This window comes from Arvicanthis niloticus, chromosome 9 (genome assembly GCF_011762505.2).
Source record: "Arvicanthis niloticus isolate mArvNil1 chromosome 9, mArvNil1.pat.X, whole genome shotgun sequence".
NCBI classification, from domain to species: Eukaryota; Metazoa; Chordata; class Mammalia; order Rodentia; family Muridae; genus Arvicanthis; species Arvicanthis niloticus.
The window spans coordinates 52,145,135-52,163,058 of record NC_047666.1 but is presented as its reverse complement, the minus strand read 5'-3'; the positions used below and the strand labels follow the sequence as shown (position 1 = coordinate 52,163,058).

At 48.3% G+C, this 17,924-nt stretch overlaps 1 protein-coding gene across 9 annotated transcripts in view; it reads left to right on the top strand.

Annotated features, from left to right (window-relative positions):
* The window catches only part of Atp2b2 (ATPase plasma membrane Ca2+ transporting 2), a 305,270-nt gene that overhangs the window by 107,122 nt on the left and 180,224 nt on the right, over window positions 1-17,924 (top strand). For 8 of the 9 annotated variants that reach the window (XM_034511427.2, XM_076940283.1, XM_076940278.1 and 5 more), the window contains exon 3: window positions 14,574-14,668. The exons of the other annotated variant lie outside the window; for it this stretch is intronic. The gene's annotated coding sequence lies outside the window, so the exon portion shown is untranslated. The remainder of the gene's footprint in view (window positions 1-14,573; window positions 14,669-17,924) is intronic. 9 annotated transcript variants of the gene reach the window in all.

Genomic DNA, 17,924 nt, shown 5'->3' with positions numbered 1-17,924 from the left:
ACTGAGTTGTCTCATTCCCTTGGGGCCCATGGGGTGGGAGGCGCAGTGCAGGGAAAAACAAAACAGAAAACAAAAAAACAAAAAACCAACCAAACAAAAACCAGCTCAACTCCCAGTCAGAAGCAAAGAGAAGTCCCATGGCTTCCCTCATGGGTTCATCCCCATTGACCCAAGGCCTCCCAGTAAGCTCCACCTCTTCCAGTTCTCACTACCTAGTAGTGGCCCACCCCCAGGAACTAAGCCTGGACACATGGGCGAGGGCCACTCAAGATGTAACTGAGGGGCCTTCTCCACATCTCCACTTGTGCGGACTCCATGACCACATCTGTCATTTGAAGTCAGCTTTCATTGGGTGTAGTCGGTTTCTGGTTGTGGAATTTGCACAGGGAGGCTTCACTTCTGCCTGCCACACTCAGAAGTCAAGAATGGTTTGAGGGCTTGGGCAAGCTGGTCCCTGTGGACCTAAGAAAGTGGTCATCACCATCACCTCTTCTGGCCACCTTGACAATGGTGACACTTGGACATGTGTCCAAGGGGCTTACAAAAGGCCAGATGCTGGATTTGGGGTGAATTCTTTATTCCCAGAGTACCCAGTGGCCATGGCACTCAAATCTTTATGTATTTTGCTTTAAAGAGCTATGCCCCACCCCCACAGTACCCCAGGAAGGAGCATGGTTGTCAGGCACTCCGCTAAATTATAATCTCTTGCTTCTTTTCACAGAACCCTGGGGGGCCCCTGGGATTTGGGAACTAGGGAATGTCACTCAAGGCTGCTTATTGAGCACCGAACAATGGCCCTTCATGAGGTCAGCTGGCAGCCTAGCAACCGCTCAGGCCCTTAGTAACAGTCCAAGAAGTGTTGATATTTACCCAACGGAAAGTTTCCCTTATCTTGATAAATGCCCAATTCCTTCTCCAGGGCACTTGCAAGAAGCCACACCCAGTTAGAGTGGCAGTCCCCACTTTTTCTGAGTAAGCCTACACAGGGCAAGGAGCCCAAGGCACAACCCAATTCTGAACACCTCTCCAGGTCTGAGTTCCACCCACTCTCTGGGTGTCAGACGTAAGGAGCACTAAGTAGTGTGACTATATGCCCTTTCTTATCAATACCCTTTTAAAAGTGGCCTTGCCATTCTCAAATCTCCTCAGTGAGGAAAACCACCCACCCATGAGGCCACTGTCAGCTCTTGGTTCCATAGTTTATCCCTCCATCTTCTTCCTTGGTCCCAAATTAATCTGAAATAATCCAGCCAAATATCTTGGGGGACCTTCCCTAGGTCATACGTGGAGCTGGGCACTGGGGAAACTGAGGCAGACCTGGTCCTTGTTTTCTGAAGTTTCGGGTTCTGGGGAAACAGTGCCTAAGTACTCTGCAGACGTCTAGGACAGAATCCAGAGCCTCCCCTGCTTGTCCCCAACAAGCTATTTTAGTCTGTAATAATACTCCTCAGTATGCTACTGGCATTTTACAGTCTCTGAAACACTTCCCTTGTGTTACCTCATTTAACCCTGACGTCATCTGAGGGTGAGATTCTAATATGTCCCCATTGCACAGACGGGAGCTGAAGGTCACAGGGCCTGGAGAGCTTGGCCTCCACTTCCTCCCTCCTCTCCTGTGGGCCGAGATGCTAATGCCTGCGTCACAGGACCATCTGCAAAGGAAAGAGGCTGCACTCAGAACCTCCCCATAAACAATGGCAGCTGTCTACCATGGGCCCCTCAGCCCCAATCTGTGAGGAACTCCAGGGACCTCCTGAGTGGACACATTCAGATGCATCCCCAGACCCCATGGAAGGTCTTCCTGACCCATTTTAGAATCCAGGAAACCCCTCTGGGCTGAGATCCCAGTTCTGCCACCTTGACAACCTCCAGCCTCAGCTTATTCATCTGAAAAATGGGGCTAAGTCTGAATTTTACTGAGGACCATGAAATGAAATAAAGCAAACAAACAAAACAACAACAAAAAGTGTGCTGGGGTAGGCTAGACTGGGCTAGGGATGCGGTTTAGGTGGTAGGGTATTTGTCTAGCTTGCTAAAAGCCTGGGGATTGATTCCCAGCACTGAATAAATTAGTGTGGTGTGCCAAGCCTGTCACCTCAGGATTGTTTGGGTGGAAGCAGGAGGACCAGAGGTTCAAGGTCATCCTTGACCATATATGGAATTAGAGGCGAGCGTGGTATACACAGTACCCTGTCTCATACTCGGCACACAGATGCCAGGCCTGCCTGATACCAGTAGGAGGCTCTGTAAGTCATGGTGTTGGGACCTGAGTTTGGGAAGGAATGGACAGGAGCTCCTCAGTCTGAGCAGAGCCCACTTTAGTGAAAAAGCCCAGCAAGGCTACTGTACTGCGTAGTTGTTTTGTTTTTTGTTTTTTCTTTTCAACTTGACATAAACTAGAGTCATTGAGGAAGAAGGAACCTGAATTTGAGAAAGTGGTTCTTTTATACTGACCTGGAGGCAGGTTTGTGCAGCATTTTCTGTTGTTGTTGCTGTTGTTGTTGCTGTTGTTGTTGTTAATGTATTTCTTTTTATTTGATGTGCACTGCATGTGCATCCGTGTGAGGGTGTCAGATCTTGGAATTACAGACAGTTGTGAGCTGCCATGTGGGTGTTGGGAACTGAACCCGGGAAGAGCATTCTGTGTTCTTAACCACTGAACCATCCCTCCAGTCCAAGCATTTTCTTGATTAATGATTGATGCGGTCGTAACCAGCCCATCCTGGGTGATACCATCCCCTGAAAAGGGGAGCCTGGCGGCATTAGAAAGAAGCAGAGCTGAAGGAAACAGGCCTGTAAGAAGCATTCCCCTGTGGTCTTTGCTTCAGTTCCTGCCCTGACTCCCTTTGCGATGGACTGTATGTTATAAAACAAAATGAGCCCTCTCCCCACGTTGCTTTTGATGTTTGTTACAGTAAGAAAGAAAACTAGAACAGTCACTTTCCCTAAGCTTGGCATGGAGCCACATCCCCTTTGAGGGGTTCAGCTGATGAAACTGTTGTCCCAAGCCTAGCGTACCAAACAGTGGGGAGCGGGACCCCACACACATACACACACACACACACACACAGAGAGAGAGAGAGAGAGAGAGAGAGAGATCCTTTCTTTACCAAACTCTACAGGAACAAAGCTGTCAGATTCCCTGGTGCCACCTAAGTGGTTTCCCACCCACGCCCCTGCCATGAGCTGAGTCACCCGGCACTGGCACCGAGGCGGACTGTGGGAAGGGTGTTCCTTCCTCTGCTGCAGGCAAGCTCTCGAAAGCCAGAACCCAGTCCCTGGCAGGTGCCAGGAGGAGCCTTATGCAACTTCTGACATTGTTCAAAATCACTTCTACAGAAAAGCTGGGACCCAGGCTGCAATAGGCATAGCTACGTTTTCTTATGTAACCTTTACCATTGTTAAAAAGCAATGCGTGTTCACAATTTCCATTTGCTCAGGGCCTCAGACATCTGGCCTGGCCAAACCTCCTTTTCTGCTCCCGGCAACTCTGGCAGAGGCTAGAGCCAGCTTTGAACAGGTGAGGAAAATAAGTCATATTTGGGTGGCGTGGCCCAGATACCCCAGGAGCAGCTCCGAACCCCAGCTCTCCACTGGCCAGCCCAGGCACTCTTAGGAATCGAAAAGAAACAAAACAGTAAATTTGCTACATTTGATTCTTTTCTTGAATAAAATAGCCCTGAGTAGCTCTTAGCTAATGACCAGTGGGGAGGACTGAACTCTGATGTTTGAAACAGAAAAACAGGCTAAGGAGATGGCTAGGTGGGTAATAGTGTGTGCCGGCAAGTCTGATGCCCTGAGTTTGGCCCTCAGAACCTACACAGTGGGCAGGAGAACTGACTTTTCCGAGTTGTCCTCTGACCTCCGTGTGTGCACCATGACACATGCACATTAGTAATAAAGAAAAATTTTTAAAGGAAGGAACATTTGTTTCTATTAGTATAGACCAAGGAAGTGTGTGTGTGTGTGTGTGTGTGAGAGAGAGAGAGAGAGAGAGAGAGAGAGAGAGAGAGAGACAGAGACAGAGACAGAGACAGAGAGACAGAGAGAGAGACAGAGAGAGACAGAGAGAGACAGAGAGAGACAGAGAGAGAGAGAGAGAGAGAGAGAGAGAGAGAGAGAGAGAGTACATTCATGGGGTGAGGTGTTCACATGCCTCTGTGCATTTGGAGGACAACTTGCAGGCATCAGTTCTCTCCCTCCACCATCTGCATCCGGGATCCTCAGGTTTGGCAGCAAGTGCCTTTAGCAGCTGAGCTATCTCACCACCCTGGGACATGTCTTTGCATATAACTGAATTGCTCTCCAGGGGCTGTGTGAGGTGAAGGCCTGGAATTCAGAGTCAAGGAGAAAGGAGCTACAGTGGAGGGCAGTCTTCAGCAAGGTGGATGCTGAGCCAAACATCTCTGCCCCTCTCTCTACTACACTCATAGTGTGTGCCAAAGCGTGTGTCACGGGTGTGCGCCAATGACTTGCCACACTGGGACTCAAGCTACCTGCTTTGCCGAGGTTTCTGTTTTTCCCCGGTTGCTCACGGCTCCTCAGCGGATGTTCTCAGTCAATCCCTGGCTCAAGAAGTAGGGTCCAGAATGGTTGTGTGCAGGGGATGGCAAAGCTCCAAAGTCATGTGGATGCAGTGTGAGGTTCACAGTCATTAGCAAAGGAGAGGAGAGAGAGAAAGGCAGCCACTGGGACAGTGGGCCCGCCATGTCCCTAGCAACAAGGCAGCCTAACGGAAGTGTCTGCTAGGCCTTGCTGACTGAGCCTTGCTGTGTCTGTGAACATTCCCCTGAGGTGGCACAGTGACCTCATCAGCATGGCTTTCTACTGCTGAACCCTCTTCTACAGCTGACTCTGTAGATCTGGGAGTGACATCCCGGTTGCTGTGACCAGAGAAGCATATGATACTAGTGGCCAGGCAGCCATTGAGCCAGGAAGGGACATGCCACATCTGGATGTGTCTTCTGTGAAGTTTGGGCTTTCTCAGAACCATGCTCTTGTTACATTCCACGGGAACGGAAAATGTGTTCTGGAAGGGAAAAGTGTTTGTCATCAAAAGATAAGAGGCCTACATGCGTCAGATCAGACTGGGCCCTTTCTCCACAAAGTGCTGCGTGGAGGAATATGTACTTTCAGAAATGGAAAATGGTCTGTAAGTTTAGGGTCCTGCTTATTTATATATTAAACAGAAAAAAAAATAGTTAATTTTGCCCTAGGGAGCATTGAGAAAATGTATTCCACAGTAAAGTGAAATATTTGATGCTCCAGTGTGGTTCCAACTCCCCAGCATGGTGTGTACCCACATACTACCTGAAGTGCAGGCCTTGAGTGTCAGTGTGTCTTATAGCCTCCTATTGTAAAGGATGTCTTTTGCCTTTTATTATTCTCTGCTCTCTGGTTTCTCTGTCCAGTCTTCAGAGCCTCTGTTCTCTGTGACTAGCCGGTCATAACACTCCTTAAGGCTGACTTCCCAAGACCTCTTTTAGGGTATAAGTGATTGCCATCAAGGTCTGGAGGCTTTTAACATTAACACCATGGCAGGGTATTAGGAACACATGTAGACTACAGGCTTACTTGACTCAAGTTGGGAAAAGCCAGGCTGTGCCTTAAGCTGGTGACTTCCTTGTTGGAGTCTCCTTCTCTGAGTTCCTGATCACTGAGTTGGATCTGCTGCTGCTGCTGTGGCCCCTTACCTCTGAGCCGGAGCCCTGGGCCCTTACCACTGAGTCAGGGCCCTGGGCCCTTACCTCTGAGCTGGAATTGGTTCTCTGAACTGTTTTGTGCTTTTCACTTCTATGTCATTCCCAGGCTCCAAGAGTAGAATCCATGTCACCTGTATGTCCTGAGAGCATGAGACTTAGCAAAAAAGGGAGGTGGGGTAGCAAGAAAGAAGAGGAAAAGAGAGGGAAGAAAGGGAAATGATTTTAATCATTCTGCACCCCATAGTTATTCACATCCGGCCTAAGTAATATGACATGCTAAATATGACAGCTTTGCCCCTGCTTCACATTCCCACATCTAGCCTGTGCTAGACATGGTGTCGGTCATACCAGTTAGGCACCATATGTACTCGTGAGTCTGATTACTGTACCCAGAAAGGGGCACTGCTACTGAGAAGATAATTCCTTCTCAGAATGTATTATCTGATCCTCCATTTAGGTGACAGACCATGGTCCACAGGGGAAGTCTAAACATACTTTCCTGGCCTCCATGGGTACCTGTACTCAAATTCACATACTCCCATGCAGACACAAGCACATAGTTAAAAATAAAAATAGAACTTTAAAAAAATCCTTTGACTGACAAAGTGAATGAATGAATGAAGGTATGGAAGAGTAGGGTGGTCAATATTTCTCCACGATCATTTACTCCTGAGCCCTCTTGTTTGCTCTTAGTTCTCACTTCATAGTGTGTGTAAGGATCAAAACAAATCCTCTGAGGGCAAGTGGGACTGGATTCAAATCCAGTCTTCAGATCATTAGTCACTTCTGATCTAACAAGAGGGTGGTCTGAAACGCCTCCCTGACTCAGGCCAAGCTCTCTCAGAAGCCAGCCTTGCCTTTGTCTTCAGTCTATGTTTTATAGAAACCAATCTTGACATTAGCACTAATGGGCAAGGTCAAGGAAGGCTGGAAAGGGAGAGGAAGTGAGTCCAGACAGGGACAGAGATGTTGCCAAGCAACACATTACCACTATGGGCAGTTGGAGCTTGGCACACTGGGGACAGTGGGGGCTAGTGAAAACCCATAGCTCATGGTCTTCCCACCCAAGGCAAGGAAACTGAACCATTTATGTACCAACTCCCAACATCACCCACCATTGGTGGAAGGTTGGGCTGGGGAGTGATACCTCCAGGAGAGATGGAGATGTGGGTGTGCGGTGGACCCTGCCTGCCCCTCTATTGTCATATACACCTCTGGCTTCTGCCACAACTCCATGCTGATATGAGGATTAGGTGTGTGCATGGGTTTGTGTGAATATGCACATTTGCGTGTGTGTGTGTGTGTGTGCATGTGTGTGTGTGTATACATATATACATACATATGGGAGACAGGTGTTATCGGCTCTTTCTCAATCACTCTCCATCTTTATTTTTGAAGCAGGGTCTCTTGCTGAGCCTGGAACTTGCTGATAGGTAGACTAACTGGCCAGCACACCTGCAGAATTCTCCTGTCCCTACATCCTCAGCAGTAACATTACAGGTACATGCTGCCATGCCGAGCTTTTAAAAACTGTGTGTGTGCCGGGCAGTGGTGGTGCACGCCTTTAATCCCAGCACTTGGGAGGCAGAGGCAGGTGGATTTCTGAGTTCGAGGCCAGCCTGGTCTACAGAGTGAGTTCCTGGACAGCCAGGGCTACACAGAGAAACCCTGTCATGAAAAACCAAAAAAACAAAACAAAACAAAACAAAACAAAACAAAAAAAACCTGTGTGTGCTGGGGAGCAAACCCTGGTCCTCACACTTGTATGGCCAGCACTTTATAGACTATGGCATCTTCTCAAGCTCCATGGTCTTGGGGAAGTGTCCTTGATATACATTAACACTTGATGTGTGTGCCCAGCACCCCATGTGTGATTCGGAATGGTTACCCATGGAACCATCACCCTAGAAACTCCTCACCGTCTGCAGGATAACATGGTCGCAGAGGGTGCCAGGAACTAGGATGCAACGGGGAGTCTAAGGAGCAGGATCCTGGACATCCAGCATGTACTGTCCTGCAGGCACATGGGGCAGGGCTGGAGCACTAAGGATGCTGGGGCCAGCCTCCTTTAACCCCATCACTTTATAAAAAGGAGTGGTTGGTCCCAGGACACATGACTACAAGGTAGTCTGAGACTGGCCTCCCTTCAAAGCAGAGGTCAGACACGTAGAGAACAGTAGTTTCCCCGCCTTCCTGCTGGGGTGCTCGGGAGTTCGTTTCACAGTGCTGAGAACATGCTCTACAAGCACCTCACCTGAATGTGTTTCCTGGGTGGGTTCTTTTCCAGCGTTGGCACAAGATGGATTTGCCTCGCAGGGGGATTAGTTTCCCTGGGAGGCATGTGCAAAGTCCATGTCTGTAGCTTCCTTGAGAATAAGCATTTAGAAGTTCCATGGAACAGTTGATCAAGAGCACAGGCCTGGACCAGATGCATGGCCTCAGACTATCCCCATTCCCTCTCTGAGTCAACTTCCTTATCTATAAAATGGGGCCTGCAGGGAAATTGCAGGCACAAGAATGCTTAGAAAGATCTGACTCTCCAGGTCTCACTGTTAATATATTGGTGTTCTCATTAGGGTTGTTGGTGGTGGTGGGAGTGGGGTGACCCCACACCAACCAATTGCTAAGTTTATGGCTTCTCTCTTCCCATGAGTTATTGTCAAACCCCAAAGTTCCTAGGAATGTTCAGGCAGTTCCTCCACCCCTGCGACACACAGCCATACGATGCAACCTCAGCAGATCTGAAAGGACTCGTCTAAGTCTTCTAATGGGGAAAGTGAGGTCTTGCCCAAGGCCAGGAAGCTTAGCAGCAGTCAGTTCTGGGATCCAAGATGTGGGTTCCCAACATCTGCTCTTTTCTAATATCCGTTATGGGAGCTGTGCCGAAGGTACTCAGCCCCCACCACTGAGCCTAGGCTCTCTCCTCTCCCCACATGTAGATTAGCCATCCCCAGCCATGCAGAATGCTGGGGTGTTCAATCCGCACAGCGGGCGTCATTTCCTCCTCTGAGTTGGTGTACAGCAGATGGCTCAGGGGTTATTTTCAACTCAAGAGAGGACATTTCACAAGAGTATAGCACTCGCAGATGGGGCCAGTGGGCCTGGAACTCGGGCCAACATTCATAGCCTGGTGGAGGAGCCCTATAGCCTCAGCTCCTGCCCTGGCACTGTGGGATATGCAGCCTTCTGGAAAGCCTCGGTCTCCCAACTCATAGACTAGGGCAGGGAAGCCATTAGTGGAGCTTTGACATCATCAATCCAGACAAATAGACCTCAGGGAGAAGAGGCTGGTAAGGTGGAGGCTTTGAGAGAGCTCCTCTGTTTCTGGCATGGAAAAGTCCTTGGGCTTGTGTCATGGAGCTGTCCAAGGTACTTAAGTTCCTGCATCCAAGTGGGCCCAGCGGGTGGTGAGGCTGGTGGGTGAGAGCCACTAAGCTGGGACATGAGACCCTGCCAGCTCCTTGTTTCTACCTGAGGTCTCAACCTGGACAGAGGGACTGGGAGGGGAAGGTCCCAGGGGAACACGATATGGGGCAGGATGGGGGAGGTGCACCTTCCTGCTGAATGCCAAATCTCAGCTCCCAGGCACTTTGTGGTGATAGAATGTGGGCATGGGGAAGAGACCCGTTCATAGGGTAAGGGTATCTGTCTCCCAGCACAAAGGCTCCGTGTACAAAAAGGTTTTTCTACATGCCATGTTTACTATAGAATATAAGGAGTTAGAGGCATATTTTAAAGGGACCAAAATCTTTGCCTTGCTGGTGCTAGGATCTAGAGGGACCTCATGTCTTTTAGTATCAGGACTTCTTCCTAGACACTGCACATAGTAAGAGTCTAGGTGGAGTCATATAAACTGAAATCCTATTTAGTTTCATTTTCTGCATTTTTCCCCCTTGAGAGTTTCAGATATTTGCCTGGATCATTAGATTTATTTGAAAACACTACTTTGATAGATGAACAATAATTTACTCTTATAGATACTGAATAATTTATCTAACTAATCCTTGTCTCATAAGGACAAAAGTTAGCTTGCCTCTCATTTTACTTGTCTCTTTAAGAGTATTGTTGTGCCCACTACGTGCACATTGTGCCCACTATGTGCACATTCCTATCATCTCAGCAAGTTAAAGTAGGAAGATGGTAGGTTCAAGGTTCAACGTTGCCGTTCAACCATTGTCAGTGAAAACAGCTCATGATATGTTTGTGTCACTATGGGAGTTGTTTTGTCTGAGACCTCTGAAAAGCTTAGGAAGCTCTCCCGGGTCATGAAACACACTTTGAGAATCAACAACCATACCAGTTACCTTTCTGTTGCTGTCACAAAATACCCAATGAAAACATCAAAAGATGAAAGGTTGCATTTTGGCTCATAGTTTAGGAATACAGTCCATCATGGTCGGGAAGTCACGGCAGCAAGAGTGTGAGGGAGCTGGACCCATGGCAGCCGCAGGGAGGAAGCAGAGAAGTGGACCCTGGTGCCCAGCTCACTTTCTCCCTTGTATTCAGTTTGGAACCCCAGTCCAAGCGATCATCTCATCCACATGCAGAATGGGTCTTGCTTTTTCTTCTGTTAAACCTTTATGGGAAGGTCCCGTAGACAACCCTGGAGTTGTGGCCCTAGGTGCCTATAAATCTAGTCAGGTTAACCATGAAAGTTAAGCATCATATAGACTTAGGAAACAATAGAGAAGACTTGGAGCAGACCTAGGGGACAGAACCCTAGAGATGTATAAGGCTGAAGTCACATGGACCGCATGCAGCCACTAGGAAACTTCATGGCCTGGGCATGGGGTAGGTTTTCTGTCAGAGTCCATATGATATAAAGAAGAGTTTGTTCAGCTCACAGTTTTGAGTCTTTCATGAGTGGCCTCACTGTATAAGGTGTAGAGGAGGAACCCTGTGACCGGTTAGGAAGCCAGACAAGAGAGCTCTTCTTGCTCTGTTAACACCTCACTGCAATGAGTACAACTCACTTCCTACAAGATCTCTCTCTATGTTACCTTGAGGGCAGCATCACCAGTGACCTGCCCACCTCCCTCTAGGCCCCACCCCTTAAAGGTCCCACCCCACCCCAGCAGCACGACTTTGAGGACCCAGATGCTAGCACAGGAACTGTTAGCAGACAGTTGGTGGTAGGGAAAGAATGTTGGGAACTTCTGTAGCTCAGACCTGTGGAGGGGAGGAGAGCAGGCACAAGGGCAGTGCTGAAGGGCACGGTCAGCCAAAACAGCAGTGGTCACAGCAGAAAAGGCCCAGGGAGCGGTCACATCTTGATTCATACCATTTGTGAGGTCAGCACTGCCCAGATCTCCATGTTCCCTACAGAGACCTAACCGGGCTAGGCCTTGAGACCCTGAAAACAATTCCAAGCTGGGTTTCTAGTATTCACCAAGTCTGCAAATCCATAGGTTGGCTCCAGTCACCAAGCATCATGTCAACAGCTCTAAATGGGAAAATACCCCAGAGGCTCCAATTTCCCTTGTCACCTGACTGAAAGGAAGGTCTCTCCTGAGACAGATGAGAAGTTAAGAGCCCTTGAAGTTAGCAGGCATTCCTGGAAGATGAGCAAAATATGGTGACACATGCCTGTGATCTCAGCTCTGGGAGGCTGAGGCAGATGGATTGCCATGAGTTCAAGGTCAGCCTCTGCTACATAGAGAGTTCTAGACCAGCCTAGGCTAAATGTAAATAGAGAAACAAAGACAAGGGAGGGGGGAGAAAGAGAGGAGTCATTATCCAGAATCTCCTTAGTAAGGACAGCTGAAAGCCACTGGCACACTCAGAACAACTAGAAGACAGACACATGAAGGGGGACCACAAGATTGCCAGGGTGGGAGGAGGCCCCAAGATCCCACAGTGGAAACTCTGAGTCTGTCCACGGCCAAAGTTATCCCAGAATCAAACTGAAGAAACTTGAATGGAGGTCTTGGCAATAGCCATACCCAACGCCCCCCCACCCACCCTAGAGCAGCCTTTCTCAACCTGTGGGTCATGACCTTTTGGGGAGTCAAATGACCCTTTCACAGGGGTCACCTAAGACTATTGGAAAACATAAATATTTACATTATGATTCATAACAGTAGCAAAATCACAGCTATGAAGTAGCAACAAAAAATATTTTATGGTTAGGGTCACCACAACATAAGGAACTGTTAAAGGGCCACAGCGTTGGGAAGGTTGAGAACCACTGTCCTGGAGAATGCAAGGATAAAATGCATACTCCAGATGCTGACAACTGTCCCAGCCAATCACCAAGAAACATGGAATGGGGACCTTCACCATCAGTACACTATAGTGTGGAAGGCCAAAATCACCTCCCCCATACAAACACAATTGGGGTGGTGTCATCTCCGTAATGGGTGTGGGAAGGAGTCACCAAAGACCCCTCTTTAGTTTCCACAGCACCAATGGAAGGCTTATGGGAAGCCATAAAGACCCCAGACCCTCCAACAGTGAGGGAACCCCCCACCAGTAGAGGCTGACCTGAAAAGGTGGATGTGGGTCCCTACGGGAGATTAGCAAGCAGGCATTCCCCTGCATCTGCCTGGGTAGGGCAGAGGAAAAAGAAGGTATGAATGAGTCTCGTGATGTGGTAGGTTTCCAGGAAGAGTCACTCGTATCGGAAGCACCAGGAAGGAGTCTGGCTCGGTGGAAAAGAGCCATTGAGACATGCCAACCCAGATGGTAAGAGATACAGGAACAGGCTAACAGGGATTTCACGGTAGCCAGTGAAAGCATGCTTCAGGGAACTGCTCTGACTACATTGGAACCAGACCTTTTTTAAAAAAATCAAAAATGAATAGAGAAATCAAATGGAAATTGTAAAACTGAAAAGTATTCCAGAAATTTTATTTAAAAGTAAAAGATAAAAAAGACCCTCTCCAAAGTGCTTAATAGCAGATGAGAGAGGGTTGAAGAAAGACTCATTAAAGCAAATATAGAATAATGGAAATTACCTGATCTAAATAACAAAGAGAAAATGTCAGGGAAAAAATGTGTCAACAGAGCCTTAGGGTCCTGTGGGACTGTAAACAAGGCTCCTGTCACTAAAGGGAAGATGAAGAGAAGGGGGAGAAAAGTATTAGTGTCTGAATAAATAATGGCTGACAATCCCCCCCAAATCAACACACACACACAGACACACACACACACACACACACACACACACCTCTGAAGAGCCAAGAAACTCAACAAATCCCAAGCAGTATGAATCCAAAGTGATCTACTCTAAGCAGAAAAGAAACTACTAAAAATGAAATTTAGACAATATTAGAAGTAAGAGAGAAATGATATCCACTAATGGGGTAATGAAGTATTAATACCTAGCATACACATAGAAACATAGTTTTAAAAAATCAGGGTCAGTGAATGGCTCAGCAGAGAAAGGTACCAAGTCTGAGGGACCTGAGTTTGATCTCCAGGACCCCATTGCCTCTCTCAAGTTGCCCTATGACCTCCACATGACACTCAACACACAAAATAAATGTAGTATTTTTTTAAATCAATAAGTAAATTAGATTCTGAACAAAATGCATGGAGACATGCCTCTGAAGATGGTATACAGTCAGCAGAGTGCACCTGAGAAGGCTCCCAGCATGGGTGACCACTAAGGAACTGCAGATGATAAACCACGGGCGGCTCTGATGAAAACGCCAAAATACTGGTCACTCAGATGTCCACTCAGGAATGTAACACAGGACAGCCACTCTGAACCACGGCCTAGGGATCACACCCAACACTGAGCCTCTACCATCTGATCCACCAATCATACTTTGGGGCATTCATTATAAATAAACTGAAACATGTGGACCCACACCCCAAAACAACACTGACACAACCATTCATGGGAGCATGTTACTCACACTAGCTTCTCCAACATTGTATAATAACCTAAATAGCCTTGATCACTAAATGATTACACTGTGGCCCATCCAGTCACAGTCGACCACTGAATCATATAAAACCTAGACAACAAGGCAAGGGGGTCAGGGAGGGCTTGCTCAGTGGTTAGTGTGGAAGCATGAGGACCTGAGTTCAAATCCCCTATACCTGTACTTAAAAAAAAATGAGCATATTCACAAGCATAATTTGTAGTCTTGTCCCAAGACAGGACAAATACTGGGGCTGCCAGCCTAGCTCCAGGTTCAGTGAGAGACTTGGTTTCAAGGAAATAAGCAAGAAAATAATAGAGCCTGACATCCTCCTTTGACCTCTCTGTGCACACACACGCAAGTGCCCCCGCCCACACAGACACAGACACACACACACACACACACACACACACACACACATACACATACCACACATAAAAGAAAGTCTAGCTCAGTCTCTAGAAAACTATCCTAAGGAAAACACAATGCTAGTTTCAGGAAGTTCACCCAGCACCTGGCTTTCTGTCTCTCACATCACTGATGAAGACTATTCTGCAGCTAGAGAGCAGGATGAGGTGGAGAGGGGATGGAGGAACCGTAAAGGCCAAGCCCAAGGAGGCCCTGTGTGTGGACATGAGGATGAATGGGTGGGTGGGTGGTCAAAAAGCAGGAACTCGGAAAGGTTGGGCTCCTCTTCCACCCCTTTCCTCTCTCTTCTCCTCCCCAGAGCACAACCATGACCATTCCATCACATGCCCTCACAGCCCATGACAGCCACAGATGGGGTGATGCCCCTCAATTACTGCCAACTGGTGCACTTGCTTCCCTGAGATGAGCCCAGAACCTGGGAGGGAAGAGGCCCACAAGGCAGCCTTAAGGAGCAGATGGCCTGAGACCTATGTATCTGGGCCAGCTGATGGGGTAGGAGCAACCTCTCTCAAGAATTCACCTCCATGCCCACCGAAGAGTTCTAACCATCACCGTTTCTCCCCCTTTCCAGAGCTGAACTTGGTCACATAGTCCCTAGAGCTAGCAAGACATGGGCTCCATTGTGCAGCTCCTGACGCCTCTGATGTAACCAGAAGATGTGGAGGGGTGAGTTGAAGACTAATGCCTTTGTGGAGGGGAATGCGGTGTGGGAAGAAAGATGCTAAGTGTGTGTATGCGTATGTGTACCTGCTTAGGTAGAAGGTGCTGGTGGAGAGTCCATTGAGCAGGAATGAAGTGTATTTGAAAGTAACCACCTTCCTCTGCCGCCCTGTCAGGGACACATGTATCAGTTTATTTAGTACTTGGTGGATTTTGGAAATTTCCAGAATCTCTTTGGCTCTGGATCGGGGTGCAAGAGAGAGTGAAAATCATCTTCATGTTCATCTCCTGACCGACCTGGCCTCAGTCCTGGGTCTGTTCTTGCCCTTCCTGCTGTTGGTGATCCATGTAGATCCAACACTGCCTCTGCCTTGGGAGGACAGACAGCTGCCCCTGACTCCTTTCCTACCAGCTGGGCTGACATGAAGCCTCAGAAGTGGACCTCAAGCTGGCTTGCTGTGACATGTGCTGAGAGTTTCAAGGGGACAGTGACATCCAGTCAGGTGGCAATGGCATATGTGATGCCTGGACTCGGGTCTGAGTTTGGAATGTTAGTTCAGCAACTGAGACTGTCTTGTTTCCTTCATTTGTAATATGGGGACAATGGGAGGGGGCGCATCTTGTGACAGTCAGGCAAGGGTATTCCTATAAAGTGCTGGGCAGAGTGACAGTTGGGCAAGGGTGTTCCTATAAAGTGCTGGGCAGAGTGGCTGGGACACACCAGGTGCTCAGTCCATACATGTTGACTGAATGGTCATGCCATGTGATCTATGCTCATTGGAGAAAGAGCCTGCTTTTGGGATCAGGATGCCCCCAGGCAAAGCCAGCATGGATAGAAGGTCTTTGAGGGTCCCCTGGTAGAGACCATGCCTCTTCTGTACTCTGCAGACCTTCCTATAGTTCCCTGTTTTTGCTTCACTGTGTCCATGTGTAATGTATGAACCTTGGGGGTATGCCCTGTGTACCCAAAGCTGCTGCTGCTCATCCTCCAGCCTCAGACCCAACTTCTACTCCATGAGAGTATCCTCTGCCAAGCACAGTCACCACACCTGAATTTACATCAGAGTGGGTTTCACTTGTACCCTCTCTCCTGTCCCCAGCGTCACTCTCATGAAATTTGGTTTCTTGTCCAAACACTTGGGGACGAACCATATCATTTCCAAATATATTCTGTAATTGCTCACATATTTGTTTAGTGGCATCTCTTAAATACCAGGCAAGTGATAAGTCAGAACAGATACATAAGCATCCAAACCCAGAAGTTTCAGGTAGGCACGAGTAAGAGAAAGGTTAGATGGCTGCTGATGGGTCATCTACAGTAGGAGGAGGTGACAGGGCCCCAGTGTGTCACAAGGCTTCCCATGCCCATAGTTGACAACCACACGGCAGACTTTCTTCATCCTATGAAGACACATTATCTTCTCTTGTATCAGGGATATTCAAAGCTCAGTCTCTGCTACCTGTTCATTCATTTGTCCTTTCTGTTGAGCATTTTCTGTATTTGCTCACACATCCTGGCTACCCTCAAGAATGGATCAAACATGATCCCTGTCCTCTGAGTACCTATAGCAGATGGTAAAAACCAAGTGCAAAAGATGGCTTCCAGATGTGATAAGCAGAATGGGGTAATAAGCTGAGAGGTGACAAGTCATCAGAGAGGAGTGGACGTCTGAGAAAAGATCTCAGTGGTACAAACGACTGAGGTATAATGAAGGCCTGCGTCCCAGGAGAGCAATGGGGTAGATGTGAAGGCTCCTAGGAGCATGTGGGGCTGGGAGCAGGGGGACAGCAAGAGGGACAAGATAGCTAGGCAAGAGCATGCAGGCCCAAGACAGGCCTCTTGGACAGAAAAGCCTATGGATGATCAGGCAGAACCTATGGGGTTCCTAGAAGGAGCCTTATATAGTAGTAGAGCTGTAAGTTCTAGGACCTGGTGGGAGATGAAAAATATCATGGTACCTTGGACAAGAGAGGCACGGGATGCAGGGAAGGAGCCATGCCAGCTCGAGGTTTGGGATCCTGGGCTAGACAAGAATCCTGGAGTGCATAGAAAGTGCTACGTGGCCCCTTCTCAGCCTTCCAGCCTCAGAAATTCATTTATCTAAGGTGACACCACCTTAGGGAGCCAGCCATTCAAAGGGACCCTCATTCCACAGTGGCAGCTGATTATGATAGCCAGTAGGAATCGTAGTCACACAATGCCACTAATAGCACCTAGATGTCACTAAGCATGGCTAGCTAACTGTTACATCAACTTGACCCAGGCTAGAATCATTTTGGAAGAGGGAACCTCTTGGCCTGGGGACCAGCCCGTGGTGCATTTTCTTAGTTAGTGACTGATGTGGGAGGGCCCAATTTATGGTGGATAGTATCGACCCTGGGCAGGTGTTCTGGGATGTATAAAGTATCAGGCTGAGCAAGCCATGAAGAGTAAGCCAGTAAGCAGTGCCCTTCCATGGCCTCTGCACCAGTTCCTGCCTCCTTCCTGCCCTGACTCCCCTCAGGAAGGGAGTGTGACCTGAGAGGTGTAAGCTGACATAAACCCTTCCATCACCACATTGTTTACGGTCACGGTGTTTCATTATAGTAATAGAAACCCTAAGACAATATGCTCTGTGAGCCAGGCACTGGCACATGTCCCTGATCCTCTCTGGCAACCCAGGACATACATGTTTTCTTAATCCCCACTTCATAGATGAAGACTCCAGAGCATGGACTGATCAAGTCAAATGTCCAAGGTTACTCAGGTAGGAGAAGGCAAAGCAAGCCTCTCAGCCTGTGTGTCCTGAATCCAAGCTGGATGGGATGCACTCACATTAACAAAAGCAACAGCTACACAAATGCCCATCCTCCCGATCCCCCATGACTCAGACATGGTCTGTGCTTGCAAACAACTCACCATTTAAGCCTTTGCAAGATCCTGTGAGGTAGGTTGGGCGATGACCCTCATTTTAAAAGGCCAAGTTGAAACATAGTGCCACATACCCCAGGTAAAACTCAAATCCTGGCAATCGGAGAGAATCCAGGTTTGGAGTGGAATTGAAACTAGCGGTCAGCCTTGCTCCATCTAAGTCTGGGTCAAGAACTTCACCAGTCTGCTGGTGTTCACACACACTCTGCACCAGGCATGGCCTGAACCCTGAAAACCATGTTCTAGGAGGCTTTAGAGCTCCTCACCTCAGGAGCCCTGGGAGGGTTGGTTCATCCTTGCCTGAACCTCCCCAGTGCTCAGGACCAGAGCAGAGGAACCCCCCAACAAAAA